General features: G+C 40.5%; 1 pseudogene; it reads right to left on the bottom strand.

Moving 5' to 3' along the window:
- LOC138071820 (tripartite motif-containing protein 60-like) overlaps positions 1–20,779 on the bottom strand; it is a 42,073-nt pseudogene that overhangs the window by 8,294 nt on the left and 13,000 nt on the right.

The raw sequence follows: 20,779 nt of genomic DNA, 5'->3' as shown, positions 1-20,779 counted from the left end.
CCTGCACCCATACATCAGAAACACTCCATCAAAAATCCAACCTCAAACAAAAATACAATCCTGTCAAAAAATAAACTTAAATTTCCAGGGACATAACCCTTTGGCTAGTTTCTCTTTATCTTCTCTGATGAACATGATTTTCCTGTTTTCTATTATTCTATTTTCTATATGAAAAACAGAGTTCTGGAATTTGAAATGTATACTGATTGAGTAACACATTTAAGGTTATTTTCCAAGACTGGCCCTCTCAATATGACGAAGTAGGGAAGTGTCTTAGAGGGGTAAGTTTTGAGCTTCTTTTCTTTTGTCTGGAGTCAATGTGCACCTCTGCCTTTTTCTACAAACTTACCTCACTGCTTCTGCCTTTAAAGTGGAATGTGCTTTGCCCTCTCTCTTTAGGCTGGTTTTCCCCAAATGCTGGCCTTCTGTTGCCCCTCTTCCTCCTATGCCCAGCATTCTCATCCATGCATTTCCTATCTGGCAATATCCCTTAGGGAACCAGCCAACTGGTCAGGGTCTTCATGGTACAGTACTAGTGACTGGGCTTTTACTCTGCTGCATTGTCACTTTACAGGGACCTTCAGTGCAAGGTGGTACTGATGGCGATTGTCACACTTCTTGCCACAGTCCCTAATGGTCTGTAAAACAGTCATTAAAATTTAGTGAATATGTCATTGTGAAAATTCACTTTGTGTCAGTTTGGCTAGACTATGGTGCCCAGTTGTTTGGTCAAACAGTCGTCTAAATGTTGCTGTGAAGGTATTTTGTAGCTGTGATTAACATTTCTAATCAGTTGACTTTAAGTAAAGGAAGTTACCCTTGATAATGTAGGTGGGCCTCATCCAATCAGTTGAAGGTCTTAAGGGCAACACTGAGGTTTCCTAGAGAAGAAACAATTCTGCCTTGAGACTGGAACATAGAAACCCTGCCAGAATTTCCAGTATGTTGGCCTGCTCTATAGATTTCAGACTTGCCAACTCCCACAATTGTATGAACCAATTAAATATTTTCCTGTCTCCCTTTTCCTTTTTCTCCTCAATAATGCTTTTAGCATAGTGAAGTATATGGCTGGATTTAGAGTTGAACAAATTTGGGGAGCTACTGTTAACCCAAGTCACAGGAGACTGACACACAGATTAGAATGCCGATATGTAATTTATAATGTGAATTCTGAGGATTGTGTTTTTCTGCTGGAAAATGAATTCTGTCTGGATGGAAGGTCCTGAAGAAACCCTTATGTGGAAAGAAGGCTGCTCCTAGGCAAGGAAACAGAGAGAGGGGAGGTGGCTAGATGATTTTAATAACTGCTATCATCAGATTTGATAGCTAAATGCAACCATCTTCGTCACAGGTATATACCAGCTGTGGGGTCTAGTTGGCTATGTTCGTAGGACAGGGCACCTTTTCTCTCTCAGCACTGCTGAATGGACATTGCCAGCTTCGACCCTGACTTATCTTTTTTGGTTCTGTGTTTCCATGATGACTATCTGTTTCTGTGGATATCGCATTTCCTTTAGCTATTGGCAATCCTGTTACAACCAAGATTCTCTTCTTATTTTATGATCTATTTTTAAAAGTATGGTGTATTAATTTCATAACTTGAAATCTCAGAATTCTGATAGCACCTTCCTGTAGAGTTACTCTGAGTGTCCCATGTTTTGTCAGCTCAATGGGTCAGCTTGTCATCCCAAAACAAAGCAGCTTTGCTACCTCACTTAAGCCTATTATTCTGAAATGATCTACTTCTGGAAAATACTGTTCCAGCGCTTCCCTGTGCAAACCAGACTGAAGCTAATCTCCAGCTGAGACCACATTCGGGCTCAACTCCCCCACCTCCCATTGCATTCTGTTTCTTTCAACCCCCTTCTCTTAACAACATTCTGCCGAAAAAAATCGCTTAACACAAGAACTCTTATTTCAGGCCTGCTTCTCAAAATGGGAACTTTAAGATATTTAAGTAAATTAATTTACATATAGATTGGGACTAGTTAACATATCTTCAAATTGCATGCTTATTCCTTTAGAAATTCTTTGATTTACTACTGGTTGACTACTGTTTGAGTTACTACTGGTTGTTCACCATCATACACAGAGTGGAGGGTTCAATGCCTCTGATTTTTTTTTTTTTTTGGTTTCCTAGTGCATATAAAAGTCATGTTTATACTATATTGTAGCTTATTCAATGTATAAGAGCTATATACTTAAAAACAATGTACATACTTTTAAATACTTTACTGCTAAGAAAATGCTAGCCATCATCTGCTGCTGCTGCTAAGTCGCTTCAGTCATGTCTGACTCTTCGTGACCCCATGAACTGCAGCCTACCAGGCTCCTCTGTCCATGGGATTTTCCAGGCAAGAGTACTAGAGTGGGTTGTCATTGCCTTCTCCGAGCCATCACCTGAGCCTTCAACGAGTCAGTCTTTTTGCTGGTGAAGGATCTTGCCTCAATGTGGATGACTGCTGACTGATCATTGTGGGTGGTTGCTGAAGGTTGGGATGACTGTGGCAATTTCTTAAAGTAAGACAACAATGAAGTTTGCTGCATCAATTGCGATGTCTCTGATTTTAAAGGTCAGAGGTGGCTGATTTTACCCAGACCAAGAAACTGTGGGCCTTCTTCTTTTCCTCTTTAGGTTGTCTGCCTCTGTCTATCCCTGCCATTTCTCCTCTTCGTGGCTATTGTCATTGTAGCATTCTTTCTAGGAGTTTCTCCCATATTGCCATAACATCATTTTGTCCTTTTCCTGTGGCTCAGCCTCCAAAGATAATAATCATTGATGGTAAGTGGAGGGACATGGTCAGAATTACTGTGGGGAAATACCCTAGTTCCAGCACACCCAGACTTTTACTCAGATGTAATGTGACCTATTTGGAGAAGGGGATGGCACCCCACTCCAGTACTCTTGCCTGGAAAATCCCATGGACAGAGGAGCCTGGTAAGCTGCAGTCCATGGGGTCAGGAAGAGTTAGATACTACTGAGCGACTTTCTTTTTTTGTGTGTGTGTGACCCCATGGACTCTAGCCTACCAGGCTCCTCTTTCAATTTTCACTTTCATGCATTGGAGAAGGAAATGGCAACTCACTCCAGTGTTCTTGCCTGGAGAATCCCAGGGACAGGGGAGCCTAGTGGGCTGCCATCTACGGCGTTGCACAAAGTCAGACATGACTGAAGTGACTTAGCAGCAGCAGCAGCAATGTGACCTATTAGCCATTTGTCATAGTGGTTTCAAAGAAGCAGTCCCTCGCCTATGTCAGAACCTTGCAAAACACTCTGGATATCTGTTAGTGAAGGAGCAGATGCAGAGGTGCCTATGGCTACCCTGATAGAGCTGAAACCGATTTTTTTGTTCTTGAAGTGCAGTGAGTGAAAGTCGCTCAGTCGTGTCTGACTCTTTGTGACCCCATGGACTATAGAGTCATGGAATTCTCCAGGCCAGAATACTGGAGTGGGTAGCCTTTCCCCTTCTCCAGGGGATCTTCCCAACCCAGGGATCGAACTCAGGTCTCCCGCATTGCAGGTGGATTCTTTACCAGCTGAGCCCTAAGGGAAGCCCCAAAATACTGGAGGGGGTAGTCTATCCCTTCTCCAGCAGATCTTCCTGACCCAGGAATTGAACCGGGGTCTCCTGCATTGCAGACGGATTCTTTACCAACTGAGCTATTTTTTGTTCTTAAGAGTTTCCAATCCTTATCATTCTTTGCTCTGACTTTAGCTGACCTGGACTACATCAAGGTAATGCAAATTGCAAAGGGCCACTAGTGGACCATAAACGCAGGGTAAACCCCTGTGCTGGGGACGTGTCACTCTGGTTCCATGGTGTGTCTCATGCTTTGGTTAGTGGACTGCCAAGTATAGGTGGAGCAGGACTGACATCTGCTCATGCAGTGTGATGCCTTGGCACTGGCCTATGGCAACACTTCTCCAAAGCATATTCCAACAGATTCCTTTACTGGCCCATCAAGAGACAGAAGCCCTCCATTACCTGATGGATAGCTCTGCTGGCTTGTTCTTAGGTGCTAGCCTCCCTTGCTATTAAAGATTTTGCAGAAGAAATCTTTAAAATGGTCAGTCCTTGGTCTACAGAGGTGTGTTTGATGAATTAGTCACTGCTCCTTGATACTGACTTAAGGCTCTAGATGTCTTTGATACATAGCTGGAAGGAAATAGCAGGCAAGATTTTTCTGGTTTAACCCCACCTCCACCTTCAGCTCAAGGATTCTTGATTTGTCCCTACCCCAGCGACAGAGGATGAGATGGTTGGATGGCATCATCGATTCAATGGACATGAGTTTGAGCAAACTCTGGGAGATGGTGAAGGATAGCGAAGCCTGGCATGCTGCAGTCCATGGGGTCGCAAAGAGTCAGATACTACTGAGTGACTAAATAACAACGTCTTTAGAGACAGTCATTCAAATCTCAGCATGGTCTTACACAGAACTCAGTGAAAGACAAGCTTCTTTCACCACTCTTTAATTTAGGTGTATTTCTGAAAAGAATTCCCTGGTCAGTATCCTCAGGATAGTTAGCATCAGCTGGTGAGAAAACAGGGCTGCCCTCCTGGGGTAGGTAGTGTGTGATTTCGGAACACTCTATGAAAGGCCTGGCTATGAGTGTTCTAGTGTTTCAGTGGTATTTAGATAAACCAAAATATGCATTTTCCCTCACTGTCACATCAAGGGATTCATTTAAGAAAACTTCTAGGGGGAAACAGTTGGTTGAAGATCAGTTCAGTTCAGTCACTCAGTCGTGTCTGACTCTTTGCAACCCCATGAACCGCAGCACGCCAGGCCTCCCTGTCCATCACCAACTCGTGGAGTCCACTCCATGTCCATTGAGTCGGTGATGCCATCCAACCATCTCATCCTCTGTCATCCCCTTCTCCTCCTGCCCTCAATCTTTCCGCATCAGGGTCTTTTCAAATGAGTCAGCTCTTCACATCAGGTGGCCAAAGTATTGGAGTTTCAGCTTCAACATCAGTCCCTCCAATGAACACCCAGGACTGATCTTTAGGAAGGACAGGCTGGATCTCCTTGCAGTCCAAGGGACTCTCAAGAGTCTTCTCCAACACCACAGTTCAAAAGCATCAGTTCTTCGGTGTTCAGCTTTCTTTACAGTCCAACTCTCACATCCATACATCACTACTGGAAAAACCATAGCCTTGACTAGACAGACCTTTGTTGGCAAAGTAGTGTCTCTGCTTTTCAATATGCTATCTAGGTTGGCCATAACTTTCCTTCCAAGGAGTAAGCGTCTTTTAATTTCATGGCTGCAATCACCATCTGCAGTGATTTTGGAGCCCCAAAAAATAAAGCCAGCCACTGTTTCCACTGTTTCCCCATCTATTTCCCATGAAGTGATGGGGCTGGATGCCATGATCTTAGTTTTCTTAATGTTGAGCTTTAAGCCAACTTTTTCACTCTCCTCTTTCACTTTCATCAGGAAGCTCTTTAGTTCCTCTTCACTTTCTGCCATAAGGGTGGTGTCATCTGCATATCTGAGATTATTGATATTTCTCCTGGCAATCTTGATTCCAGCTTGTGCTTCCTCCAGCCCAGTGTTTCTCATGATGTACTCTGCATATAAGGTAAATAAACAGGGTGACAATATACAGCCTTGACATACTCTTTTTTTCTATTTGGAACCAGTCTGTTGGTCCATGTCCAGTTCTAAGTGTTGCTTCCTGACGTGCATATAGGTTTCTCAAGAGGCAGGTCAGGTGGTCTGGTATTCCCATCTCTTTCAGAATTTTCCACAGTTTATTGTGATCCACACAGTCAGAGGCTTTGACATAGTCAATAAAGCAGAAATAGATGTTTTTCTGAAACTCTCTTGCTTTTTCTATGATCCAGCAGATGTTTGATCTCTGCTTCCTCTGCCTTTTCTAAAACCAGCTTGAACATCAGGAATTTCACAGTTCACATATTGCTGAAGCCTGGCTTGGAGAATTTTGAGCATTATTTTACTAGCGTGTGAGATGAGTGCAACTGTGTGGTAGTTTGAGCATTATTTGGCATTGCCTTTCTTTGGGATTGGAATGAAAACTGACCTTTTCCAGTCCTGTGGCCACTGCTGAGTTTTCCAAATTTGCTGGCATATTGAGTGCAACACTTTCCCAGCATCGTCTTTTAGGATTTGAAATAGCTCCACTGGAATTCCATCACCTCCACTAGCTTTGTTCATAGTGATGCTTCCTAAGGCCCACTTGATTTCACATTCCAGGATGTCCAGTTCTAGGTGAGTGTGAGTGATCACACCTTCGTGATTATCCGGGTGGTGAAAATCTTTTTTGTACAGTTCTTCTGTGTATTCTTGGCCACCTTTCTTAATATCTTCTGCTTCTGTTAGGTCCATACTATTTCTGTCCTTTCTTGAGCCCATCTTTGCATGAAATGTTCCCTTGGTATCTCTCATTTTCTTGAAGAGATCTCTAGTCTTTCCCATTCTATATGGTTGAGGATAGAGTTTTCTAAACCCCTTTCTTAATTTCACTGAGCAGAGTCTCACTTGCTGCAACAGTTTTGTCATCTGCACATGTGGTTGTGAAGAACACTTGCCACAAAACACTGGATTTCCATTCCTCCCCTCACCTGCCAAATCTTGATTGCTGAGATTTTATTCTTTGCCTCCTATCATGCTCCCCCATTTAAAACTAATACAGAGGTCTTTCTTTCAGAGAAAATTGATGTGTTGTTACTACCTCAGGAAAAGTATATGGATAGAAGGGGCATAGAAAATGAGAGGGGATGAGAAGGAGACTGTGGGAACCATTGAAAGACAGGAGGAAGGGTAGAAAGTTGGTAGTAAATATATCTGTAAGTGAAGTTTTTCTCTTGGGGGAAAGAAACTACAGACTTGACCAAGCAAGTAGAACACAGTGGCCTTTGGAACTAAATGGATGAGGTCTGAAGCATGTCTTCCTATCTAATATTGGTATTGGGACCCACCACTGAGCTTCTCTCAGCCTGAGTGACTTTCTCTGTAAATCAGAAACAATAATATGTTGATTATTGTTTAATAACAATATTATTATTTAATAATAATAATACTCATATTTGTGAGGTCTACCTCACAAGGGAGGGAGTGTGTGCAACCTTCCAGGGAAACAAGAAGCTCTCAGCAAGTACTTGCTCCCTTCTCTTTCCTTAAGTCATAAGCCTTGCTGAAGCAAGAAGAATGCAGTTTTCTCAATGGGCAACTGAAGGAAGCATAAATTTCACTGTAGCAGATTTGAACTGAAAATTTGAATTTTCCCTAAGTTCTTAGAAACTTCCTATTTGTCTTTCACATACTTTTTCAGTCTCAGAGCAATTTGACTTTATGAGATTCAGCATTCTATTTTTATGGTTATTAAGAATAATTGTATTGCATGTGTTCTTGTTGTATGCACTGCTACATGTTACTTTTTTATTCCAGTAATGTAATTTTATTACATTATTTATTCACAGCTTTGCTGAAATATAATTAACATATAACACTGTGTAGTTTAAGGTATACAATGTGATGCTTTGGTATACATATATACTGTTACATGATCATCACATCCATCACCCTGAAGTCAAGTGAAAGTGTTAGTCGCTAAGTCATGTCTGACTCTACTCGACTCCATGAACTATAGCCCACCAGGCTCCTCTGTCCATGGAATTCTTCAGGTAAGAATACTGGAGTGGTTTGCCATTCCCTTCTCCAGGGGATCTTCCTGACCCAGGGATTGAACCCAGGTGTCCTGCATTGCAGGCAAGTTCTTTACTGTCTGAGCTGCCAGGGAAGCCCATCCATCCCCTTACATTTTCACAATTTTTTTTTTTTTTTGTAGTCAGGACTTTTAAAATATACTCTCTTAACTTTCAACTACACAATACAGTATTGTTAAGTATAGTCACCAGGCTGTACTTTACATTCCCAGAATTTATTCATCTTATAATTGGAAATTTGCACCCTTTGACCATATTCACCCACTTCCCCACCACCACCACTGTGCACCTCTGGTGACCACCAAGCTGTTCTCTGAATCTACGAGCTCGGTTTTTGTAGATTCCACATGTAAACGAGATGATACAGTATTTGTCTTTCCATGTTTAGCAGTCAGTACAAGGTTTAAGATAAAAAACCTTTATGCTTCACTTACTAGTTAGGAGGCCTGCAGCAAGTCACTGATCTTTCTAAGTCTATATCTTCATATGTAAAATAGTGAGAAGAATCTTGACTACTTCATTGAATTATTGTTATAAAAGTTAATTATATATGAAAGCATTTAGAGTACCCTGTTGACATTAAGCTCTTAAGGATATGTTGGCTGCCATTACTCTTATTTTGTAATTGAGATATAACTGAATTATGACATTGTGTAAATTTAAGATATACAATGTGTTGATTTAATAATTTATATATTGCAATATGATTACCACCGTCACATTAGGTAACACCTCTATCCCATCACATAGTTATAATCAATTTCTTTTTTTGTGGTGAAACAATTAGGATCAAGTCTGTAAGCAATTTTATAGTTTATAATACAATATTGCTGACTATAATCACTATGCTGTGCATTAGCTCTCCAGAACTTATTTATCTACTAATTGTAAGTTTGTACTCCTACACATTTCCCCAATTCCCCTACCCTCAAGTCCCCAGTAACCACCATTCTACTCTCTGTTTTTATGAGTTTCACTTTTTTAATTCCAAATATAAGTGATATCATACAGTATTTTTCTCTGTTTGACTTATTTCATTTAACATAATGCCCTCAAGTTCCAACTATGTTGTCACAAATGGCAGGATTTCCTTCTTTCTCATGGCAGAATAAGATTCCATTTTGTAAATATATCTATTAATATATGTAAATATTTGTATGCATTGCACGTTTTTGTCCATTCATCCATTCACAATTTCTTTTATCCATTCATCCATTACTAGACAGGTTGTTTCTATAGCTTAGCTATTGTGAGTAATGCTGTGATAAATATGAGGGTAGAGATATCTTTTCAACATCCTGTTTTTCATTTCTTTTGTATTTATACCCCTAAATGGAATTGTTAAATCATATAGCAACTCTTTAAAAAAATTTAAAAAAAATAAAAAAATTTTTAAGGAAGCTCTTTACCATTTTCCATAGTGGCTGTACCAATTTACATTCTCACCAACAGTGCACAAGGATTCCCTTTTTTCCACATCCTCACCAACATTTGTTATATCAATCTTGATGATAGCCATTCTAACAGGTGTGGAGTAGTATCTCACTGTGATTTGATTTGCCATTTCCCTGATAATTAGTGATGCTGCGCGTGTATCTGTTGGCCATTTGGATGTCTTCTTTGGAAAAACATTTACTTAGTTCCTCTGACCATTTAAAAAATGGATTGTTCATTTTTTGTTGTTGTTGTTATTGAACTGTATGAATTCTTTATAAACTTTGGATACTAACCCATTATCTCGTATGTGATTTTACAAATATTTTCTCTCATTCTGTAGGTTTCCTTTTCATTTTGTTGAGCGAAGCTTTTGCTGTGCAGAAGCTTTTTATGTTGACAGTTCCATTGGTTGATTATTTGCTTTTGTTACTTGTGCTTTTGGTATCATGTCCAAAAATCATTGCTAAGACCAATGTCAGGGAGATTTTTTCCTGTTTTCTTCTAGGATTTTATGGTATCAGGCCTGGTCAAGTCTTTAATCTGTTTCAAGATAATTTTTGTGAAAAAATGAAAAAGGGGCCCAATTTTATTTTTCTGCATGTGGTTATAGTCCATTTTCTGACACCATTTACTATAGAGATTAGTTTTTCCCCATTCTTGGCTCCCTTGTCAAATATTAGTTGACCTGATATGTGGGGGTTTATTTCTGGGCTTTCTATTTTGTTTCATTGACATCTGTGCTTGTTTTTATGCCGATAACATACTGTTTTGATGGTGGTGCTAGTGTTAAAGAACCTGTCTGCGAGTCCAGGAGACATAAGAGACTAGGGTTCGATCCTTGGGTCAGGAAGATCCCCGGAGGAGGGCATGACCACCCACTCCAGCAGCTTTGCCTGGAGAATCTCATGGACAGAGGAGCCTGGCAGACTATAGTCACAGGGTTGCATAGAGTTGGACGTGACTTAGTACGCACAGTATACTTTGAAATCAGAAGTGTAATACCTCCAGCTTGCCTCTTCTCTCTTTTGGTTATTCAGTCTTTTTGTGGTTCCATACAACTTTGGGAGTTGTTTTTCTATTTCTGTGAAAAATGCCATTGGAATTTTTATAGAGATTGCATTGATTCTATAGATGGCTTTGAGCAGTATGGACATTTTAACAATATCAGTTCTTCTGATCCATGAACATATAGTTGTAACCAGGAAGGGTTAGTTTTAAATTTACACTGGTTCTGCTTCTGTGACTTTAACCCTTTTTTGTTAAAATAAACATACATAATGGCCTCTCTGAGGGAGATAAGCTGAGCAGCCCGCCTCTGAAGGACTGTAAGGAACTAACACCTTCCCCTGTCTGAGGCTTGCCATTCTAGGGGAACTTTGCAAGGATTGAATAGTTTTTACTTTGTTTCCTCACCCCGCCCCCCCCCCCCCCATCTCTGATCCATAAAAGAATCTGGCAACTAGGCCCTGACAAAATGGTTATTTTGAGGTTCTAGCTTGCTATCTTCTTTGTCAGCTCTATTCCTTGCCTCAACCCCTCAAATCCATTGGCCTGTCCTGTGGCAAGCAGAGTGAGCTTGAACTCGGTAACAGAATAACATTCATCAAATTCCTGTAGTCTTCCTTATATAGGTCTTTCACTTGCTTGATCAAATTTATTCCTAAGTATTTTGCTGTTTCTGAGGCTGTTGTGAATGGGATAGTTTTCTTTATTTGTTTTTCAAATGTTTTTTATTGTTAGTGTATAGAAAAACAACTCAATTCTGTTTGTTGATTTTATATCCTGCAAATTTACTTAATCTGTTGATTAGTTCCAACTGCTTTTCAGTTGAGTTTTTAGGATTTTCTATATATTAGATTATATTATCTGCAAATGATAATTTTACTTCTTCCATTCTAATTTGGATGTCTTTTTCTCTTGCCTAATTACTCTACCTGTGACTTCCAGTACTATGTTGAATAAAAGTTGTGAGAATGGGCACCTACTGAAGGTGTCCTGACCTTAGATGAGAAGTTTTCAATCTTTCATCATTGAGTATGATGTTAGCTGTAAACTTGTCATATGGCCTTTATTATATTGAGGTATGTTCCTTCTATACCTGATCTTTCGAAGTTATTATTCCTCTTGAACTTTCCATTCTGTGTTTGTTTTTCCTTTAGGCAAAGTGAAATTGTGTCTATTTGACTGAGGCAGAATTGGAGACAGCTATGGCATCTGGTCCCATCACTTCATGGCAAATAGATGGGGAAACAGTGGAAACAGTGTCAGACTTTATCTTTTGGGGCTCCAAAATCACTGCAGATGGTGACTGCAGCCATGAAATTAAAAGATGCTTACTCTTTGGAAGAAAAGTTATGACCAACCTAGATAGCATATTGAAAAGCAGAGACATTACTTTGCCAACAAAGGTCCGTCTAGTCAAGGCTATGGTTTTTCCTGTGGTCATATATGGATGTGAGAGTTGGACTGTGAAGAAAGCTGAGCGCCGAAGGATTGATGCTTTTGAACTGTGGTGTTGGAGAAGACTCTTGAGAGTCCCTTGGACTGCAAGGAGATCCAACCAGTCCATTCTGAAGGAGATCAACCCTGGGATTTCTTGGGAGGGAATGATGCTGAAGCTGAAACTCCAGTACTTTGGCCACCTCATGCAAAGAGTTGACTCATTGGAAAAGACTCTGATGCTGGGAGGGATTGGGGACAGGAGGAGAAGGGGACGACAGAGGATGAGATTGCTGGATGGCATCACTGACTTGATGGACATGAGTCCGAGTGAACTCTGGGAGTTGGTGATGGCCAGGGAGGCCTGGCGTGCTGCGATTCATGGAGTTGCAAAGAGTCGGACACGACTGAGCAACTGAACTGAACTGAACTGAAAAGTTGTTGGAACTCCATTCATCAAAGCTATTTAGGACTCGCTGGGTGTGAAGATGATTTCGGACCCCTGCAGAAGTAAGCAGAAGCTCAGAGAGAGAATTATGCTTTAGGGAAGTTCCTTTGTAAGATCCAGATCTTTGTTTTCCCTCAGGCCAATCATCTTGCTTTGTCCCTCCTGGTTAATTTGTCTCAGGACCCTTCCTTGGGGTGTGCACACAAGCCTTAGCCAAGATGTATCTCAAAGTGAAGACTTCTGGGGAGGAACAGGACTTGATATGGCCTAGAATTAACCTCTGACTTAAAAAAATTTTTTTTAATTGAAGGATAATTACAGAATTTTGTTTTCTGTAACCTCAACATGAATCAGCCATCAGTTCAGCTCAGTTCAGTTGCTCAGTGGTGTCCGACTCTTTGCGACCCCATGAATTGCAGCACGCCAGGCCTCCCTGTCCGTCACCATCTCCCGGAGTTCACTCAGACTCATGTCCATCGAGTCAGTGATGCCATCCAGCTATCTCATCCTCGGTCGTCCCCATCTCCTCCTGCTCCTAATCCCTTCCAGCATCAGAGTCTTTTCCAATGAGTCAACTCTTCACATGAGGTGGCCAAAGTACTGGAGTTTCAGCTTTAGCATCATTCCTTCCAAGGAAATCCCAGGGTTGATCTCCTTCAGAATGGACTGATTGGATCTCCTTGCAGTCCAAGGGACTCTCAAGAGTCTCCTCCAACACCACAGTTCAAAAGCATCAATTCTTCGGCGCTCAGCTTTCTTCACAGTCCAACTCTCACATCCATACATGACCACGGGAAAAACCATAGCCTTTTCTAGACGGACCTTAGTTGGCAAAGTAATGTCTCTGCTTTTCAATATGCTATCTAGGTTGGTCATAACTTTTCTTCCAAGGTGTGTCTTTTAATTTCATGGCTGCAATCACCATCTGCAGTGATTTTGGAGCCCAAAAAAATAAAGTCTGACACTGTTTCTACTGTTTCCCCATCTATTTCCCATGAAGTGACGGGACCGGATGCCATGATCTTCGTTTTCTGAATATTGAGCTTTAAGCCAACTTTTTCGCTCTCCTCTTTCACTTTCATCAAGAGGCTTTTTAGCTCCCCTTCACTTTCTGCCATAAGGGTGGTGTCATCTGCATATCTGAGGTTACTGATATTTCTCCCAGCAATCTTGATTCCAGCTTGTGTTTCTTCCAGTCCAGCGTTTCTCATGATGTACTCTGCATATAAGTTAAATAAGAGGGTGACAATATACAGCCTTGATGTACTCCTTTTCCTATTTGGAACCAGTCTGTTGTTCCATGTCCAGTTCTAAGTGTTGCTTCCTGACCTGCATACAGATTTCTCAAGAGGCATGTCAGGTGGTCTGGTATTCCCATCTCTTGAAGAATTTTCCACAGTTTATTGTCAACCATAGGTATACACATATCCCCTCCCTTTTGAACCTCCCTCCCATCTCCCTCCCCATCCCACCCCTCTAGGCTATTTACTCTGTTTCTGTTGTTACTTCCATTTAAGAGAGCAAACAGGAGGCTGGTTGTAAATTCCTTAACTGGAGCCCACCTACCTCTTGCCTCAGGAAATGCAAAGAGGAGGCTGGCTGATTGTAAAAGTCCAACCTAGAGCTCTGATTGTAAAGTCCAACCTGGAGCACATCTATCTCCTACCTCAAAGGGGGCCATTCTTTCAGATCTTTGGCTGGGTGGGATATTTTAATCTTTAGGTTGCATACAGTTGCATCACCTTCACATAAGTGAAGTGAAAGTTACTCAGTCATGTCCGACTCTTTGTGATCCCATGGACTATACAGTCCATGGAATTCTCCAGGCCAGAATACTGGAGTGGCTAGCCTTTCTCTTCTCCAGGAGACCTTCACAAAGGGAAGGCTTAAATCGGGGTCATTTCCATGATTTTTTTTTTTAATATGAAGTCATACACATTCATTCATACAGAAGAGGAGAAGGGGATGACAGAGGACGAGATAGTTGAATGGCATCATTGACGCAATGGACATGGGTTTGAGCAAGCTCTGGGAGGTGGTAAAGGACAGGGAAGCCTGGGGTACTGCAGTGCATGGGGTTGCAAAGAGTTGGACAGGACTAAGTGACTAAACAACAACACACATTCATCTTGGTGTATGACTTCCAGACTGTCCTGGTGACTGAGTCTCCATATCATGGTTCTGGACATAGAGCTGAGCTTTAGTCTAAATGCCAAAAACAGCAGCCAGCACCCTTAGCATGAAACTCAAAACTAGAGCCTCATTTCCTGAAATAGAATAGCATTCTAGCTTACCCATCTGCCAATTGTAACACACAATTTGTAGTTAAAGTTAAAATTTGAATTGCTCAGCAACTGTGCCTAAGGGCCTCTGAGACTCTCTGGCAGTCTGAGAGCAGCTTGCTCAAGTCCAGCATCTTTATTTAATGTTAGCATATAATTGAACTACAAGAAGTTAGAGTATTGGGGCAACAGAATGTTCCTTTCAGGGTTTTTTTTTTTTTCCCATATATTTTTACTTCAGACAGGGTGGCTCCCTAGGTACTGGAATAGGAAGGGACAAGAAAATATTTACTAGTTATTCTTCATTTCCTCATCTCTGCTCAAATCTAGTTTCACATTTTGATTCAAAATAAGGCTATCTCAAGAGGTTGTGCTCTTCAACTCCATCATGTAGGTGATTCTGAAATTACAGAAATTGGGAGAAGGTCCAAACCTAACCCATTGCATTTGAGGGCTGAAAAACAGATAGCAATGATATGGCCACCCATATCTAGTAGGTCCTATTGACATAAGCCTCTGGTCTCTTAATCAAAGAACTGCAACAGAAGTTGACTGGAAGGTCTTCTTCTTTTAATGGTGGTGGGAGAGGCTCTGAGTTAGGTAGCTGCTCTGGTGTGACTGAGTTTGCCTCATTCAGATGGTCTACTGTGAAGGGGCCCTTCAGTTTAATGCTATTGGCAGGTTTTGGGGAAGTTACCCGAACTTCTCCACAGTGATGGAGAATGTCCGAGTATGACATGATGGGCTCATGGTCTGATGTAAACTGTATTTCAATACTGATTTGCTGTTTTCTGTCTGTGTGAACCTGGGAGCATGAACTTCTCTGAATCTTGAATTTCTCATCTGCTAAACAGGGTGTATTAGTCAGGGTTCTCTAAAGAAACAGAACCAACACTGTGTGGAGAGAGAGAAAGAGAGAGAGGTGTATTTTAAGGAATTAGCTTACATGATTATGGGCTTCCCTGGTCGCTCAGATGGTAAAGAATCTACCTGCAATGTAGGAAACTCAGGTTCAATCCCTGGGTTGGGAAGATACTCTGGAGAAGGGAATGGCTAGCCACTCCAGTATTCTTGCCTGGGAAATCCTATGGACAGAGGAGCCTGGCAGGCTACAATCCATGGGGTCGCAAAGAGTTGGACACAACTGAACAACTAACACTTTCACTTTTACACGATTATGGAACCTTGATAAGTTCAAAATCAGTGGAGTAGGCCAGCAGGCTGGAGACCTGGAAAACAGTCGCAGTTCACGTCCAAAAAGTGTCTACTGGCAGAATTCCTTCTTGCTCAGAGAAAGTCAGCCTTTGTTCTATTCAGGCCTTCTACTGGTTGGATGAGGACCACCCTCATTATGGAAGGCAATTTGCCCTACTCAGAGTTGACCAATTTAAATGTTAATGTGATCCAAAAGAAATCATCGCAGAAACATACAGTATAATGTTTGAATATCTGGGTGCTGTGATCCAGTCAAATTGACATAAAATTGGCCATTACATGGGGGTAATTCCACTTAAATTTAGGACTGTTTGAAGACTTAATGAGATAATATATGTAAAGTCAAAAGAAGTTGACCTTTCCACAAGTAGTGGCTGCAATTACTGTTATTACTGTTTTCCTGACTGAGGTGCTAGTAGCCAAAAAAAACAAGGTCAAAATTGGTATAAACTTCCTAGAGTGAAACTTGACAATATGTACTAAAAACCTTCAAAGATTTGTTCTTCAAAGTATGCTTCCATAATTAGAACTATATCCAAAGGGCATAATTCAGGATGAGAATAAAGTTTAGTTCTGGGTCTGCTCATAGAAGTGATATGTATAATACAAAAAATTGGAAACAATCTAAATTTCTAACAATATGAGATTTGATTAATCATAAGTCAGGATATAGGTCACACAGTGGAGTATTAAGCAACACTTTTCAACAGTGTTGTGCGAAACTTTTTTTTTTTTAATGGAAAATGATATAATGAGAAGTTTAAAAAGAACCAAAACAGATATGTATAATTTGAACCTGTGATTATATTAAAATATATGCATAAAGGTCATTCTTCAAAATGTAAAGGATAATTTTTTCCAAGTGATGAAGTTAAGGGTGATATTTTATGTTATTTTGTAGATCTGAATTTTCTAGTTTTCTTAAAAGATTAATATGTCACAAAGGTTATTTTTAAGCAGTTTTGTACCAGGTTTCCTATGGTAGATATGAGACTGGTCAGAGAGAATTTGGCCAGATGGTGTTACTCTGAAAGGCCTGCAATAAAAGGTCAACCTGGAAAGAAAGCCAGCTCTAGCACGATCCTTCCCTGGAAGAAAGATGGCAGTCTTTTCTTGATCTCTTGGAAAACTTTTGTAAGCAGGGTCACCCCAGAGGGCTTTTGAGGTGTCCAACAGTGCCAAGACTAGGGGTGAGGTAAGCAAGGCACCAAGGATACAATATGTTAGGTGGCACATGCTATCAGATGCTAACCTTGTTCTTGCACAGTGAAGAAGTTCTAGCACCTTCTTTAGCAGATGCCTGAGTAATGTTGCCTTATATTCTGTACCCTGGGTGCCTCACTTGCCTCACTCTTGTCTCTGTCTTGGTGTCAACAAATAACTCCTAACTGATTCCTCCCACAGAAATATTAACCAAGTTGCAGCTGGAGTGAAGGAAATGTATCACCAAGCTCAACAGGTAGATGAATCTTTGAGAAATGAGTCCTTCTTTCTCTACTGCCTATCAATCTATGGTGTATTGCTGCTGCTGCTGCTGCTAAGTTGCTTCAGTCGTGTCTGACTGTGTGACCCCATAGACGGCAGCCCACCAGGCTCCCCTGTCCCTGGGATTCTCCAGGTAAGAACACTGGAGTGGGTTGCCATTTCCTTCTCCAATGCATGGAAGTGAAAAGTGAAAGTCAAGTCACTCAGTCGTGTCCGACTCTTCGCGACCCTATGGACTGCAGCTTTCCAGGCTCCTCCATCCATGGGATTTTCCAAGCAAGAGTACTGGAGTGGGGTGCCATTGCCTTCTCTGATGGTGTGTTACTAATAGTATAAAATTGACTATCATTTATTTTTGTAATTGGCATGGGTATTTATTGGAGTTTGTGGTGTTGGGGAGAAAACAATAAACTACTTTACAGTAATACATGTTGTCTATTTGCTATGGTCTTATTAAATTTCTCCTAGAGTAACTTATCTTACAGGGCCAGGAAATACCAGACATTAAGATAAAGACAACTTTTAAAATTAAGAATTTAATCTAGGTAAAGGAAATTAACTATAACCTCAGTGATGATTACAGATTTCTCTCAACAGATAGAAGTCAGAAATGGTACCCCTCGAGGTCACAAAAAATCAACTGTATAAAAATCACAGACATGGAATCTTGGTAATGTTAGTGTGAAAAGGTTCAATCAAAAATTCTCTTAAATTTGAAGATACTAGAATGTTTCAACTTAATGCATTTGCCTAAATCCATTGCACAATTGTACATTTAAAAAAATTTATTCTTGATTGAAGGATAATTGTTTTACAATATTGTGTTGGTTTCTGCCATACATCAACATGAATCAGCCATAGGTATGCATATGTCCCCTCCCTTTTGAACCTCCCTCTCACCTCCCACCACTTCCCACCCTTCTAGGTTGTTACAGAGCCCCATTTTGAGTTGCCTGAGTCATACAGCAATTTCCCATTCACTATCTATTTTATATGGCAGTGTATATGTTCCCATGCTACTTTCTCCATTCGTCCCACCATCTCCTTCCTCCCCACTGCTTGTGTCCATAAGTCCCACAATCTTCCATCTGCAAACTGAAGACCTGGGAAAGCTGGTGGTGTGGTTCAGTTTGAATCTGAAGGTCTGAGAACCAATGGTGTAAGTCTCAGTCTGAATATAGACTGGGACATATTCTAATGTCCCAGCTCAGCAACCAGGCAGAGGAAAGGTGAGTTTTCACCTGCTTTTGTCTTTTATTCAGGTCCTTGAAAGATTGGATAATGCCCACCCACATTGGAAGGGAAATTATGCTTTACTGAGACCATTGATTCAAATGCTAATCTCATCCAGAAACACCTTCACAAAAATACCTAGGAATAATGTTTAGCTTAATATTTGGGCACCCCGTGATCCAGTCAAGTTGATGCATAAAATTAATAATCACAGTCACATAGCCCATGTCTCTGTTTTGTGCCTAATTATCGCCAAATTCTTCCATCCACTCACAGAATCTTGTAACCACAAGCTGATCCTTCACAGAAAGGGATTTTTAATTTTAATATCTCAAGATACTTAAAAATCTTCGTGGTTAGTTTTAAATATTTTGAACTTGACAGAATCTTACATTTTCCATCTTTCTCAACATAACTCTTACAGACGGAAAAGACATCTGGAATAATTTCTTAAGGCTTTGCCCCTAGTTTTAAGGACATTATATCGACATGTTTGGACATTTAAGAGAACTTTAAGATTCACTGTACTTTTAAGTTTAATATATTATGTTTATCAAAATTAATTAAGTACTTAGAAGGTTTTATTTGTTAAATATTTAAAGTGCTTAAAAAGTAAATGGAATTATCCAATTTATAAAGGTACTGAGTTACATGGGACCAACATTCAGTCAAAGGCATTTGTGTAAGTGATCATTAAACTTTACTAGATTTATAAATAGAATAGTAAGATTTGTAGATTGAATTCAAAAGCTTGAGGAAAAAACTAGGTTTGGAGTTTGTAGCTTTAATAAATAGAGCATTTAGGTTAAACTCCTTCATTTAGTAGTAAATAATTTTCTGCAAAAAAATCAAAATCTCATTATAACTTTAAAAACAAAATCAAATAAACAAACATCCTGCTTCAGCACTGCACCGTGCATGCATGCTAAGTCACTTCAGTCGCGTCTGACTCTTTGCGACCCCATGGATTGTAGCTCACCAGGCTCCTCTGTCCATGGGATTCTCCAGGCAAGAATACTGGAGTGGGTAGCCATTTGCTTCTCCAGGGCATCTTCCCAACCCAGAGACTGAACCCACGCCTGTTACGTCTCTTGCATTGGCAGAAGCGTTCTTTACCACTAGTGCCACCTGGGAAGTCTGCATTGCACAGTAGATAGCTCGTAATCTATTCTGTGTTGGGAAACCAGAATTATCTGGTTTTATCCCCCAAATTATCAGGATTTTGAGAATACTGCTCCAGTCAGTATCTGAGGAGCTCCTCAATAGGGAAATAGCATGAATTTTAGTGCACATAAAAGATGTAGTATATTTAGAACAGAACAATTATCAGGGATGTTTGTTAAAAATAAAAAAAAAATCAGATCCTGGGCCTCTTCCGTATGACCTGAGGTCAGATTTGAGGGATCTGGAATTTTTAACTCAGTGCTTTTCAAAGGATGGTTCATGAACCAGCATCATCAGCTTTTTCACAGGCCACACAAGCAAAAATAGACAGGGTGGGACTATATCAAACTAAAAAGCTTCTGTACAGCAAAGGAAAAAATCAGCAGTGTGAAAAGGCGATATTTGGAATGGGAGAAAATATTTGCAAACCATCTATCTGATAAAGGGTTAATCTCCCAAATAATGAGATAGTGGAGGACAGAGGAGCCTGGAGTGCTACAATCTATGAAGTCACAAAGAGTCAGACAGGACTTAGTGACTGAATAGCAAGAGTAGTCACTCATCGTCGGGGAGGTATAAATCTAAACCACAAAGAGAGATCACCACATACCTGTCAAGATGGCTATTATCAAAAAACAGCAGATAACAAGTGTTGGTGAGGATGTGGATAAATTGAAACACTTGCACACTGTTAGTGGGAATGCAAAATGCTACAGCTGCTATGGAGGAACCCGTGCAGATTCCTCCAAAAATTAAAAATAGAACTACCATATGATCTAGCAATCCCACTTCTGGGTGCTTATCCCAAAGAATTGAAATCAGGATTTCAAAGAGATATTAGCACTCCTATGTTCATTGCAACACTATTCACAACAGTCAAGAGGTTGAAACAACCTAAAAGCTCTTCAACGGATATGTGGAAAAAGAAGATGTAGTCTATACATACAAAGGAATACTATTCAGCTTTAAAAGGGAAGGAAATTCTGCAATATGAGACAACCTTGAGGACATTAGGTTAAGTGAAATAAACCAGCCATAGAAAGTCAACTACGACATGATGCCACTTATATGAATATCTAAAACAGTCGCATTCATAGAGTCAGAGAGTGGAATGGTGGTCGCCAGGGGTTGGGGAGAAGAAGAAATGGGAGTTACTAATCAATGGACATAAAATTTCAATCAAGCCACATCCATCCCCTGAAATCCCTCTATAACAATTCAGTTTTGCTATACTTATGATTTTCAATCATTAAGCAGCCCTTAAGAGCCTTGGGATTTCTTTGGAAGGAATGATGCTAAAGCTGAAACTCCAGTACTTTGGCTATCTCATGCAAAGAGTTGACTCATTGGAAAAGACTTTGATCCTGGGAGGGATTGGGGG

The sequence above is a fragment of the Capricornis sumatraensis genome, chromosome X (assembly GCF_032405125.1).
Source record: "Capricornis sumatraensis isolate serow.1 chromosome X, serow.2, whole genome shotgun sequence".
NCBI lineage: Eukaryota > Metazoa > Chordata > Mammalia > Artiodactyla > Bovidae > Capricornis > Capricornis sumatraensis.
The sequence above is the reverse complement of the archived record's forward strand: the minus strand, read 5'-3'. Positions and strand labels throughout refer to the sequence as shown.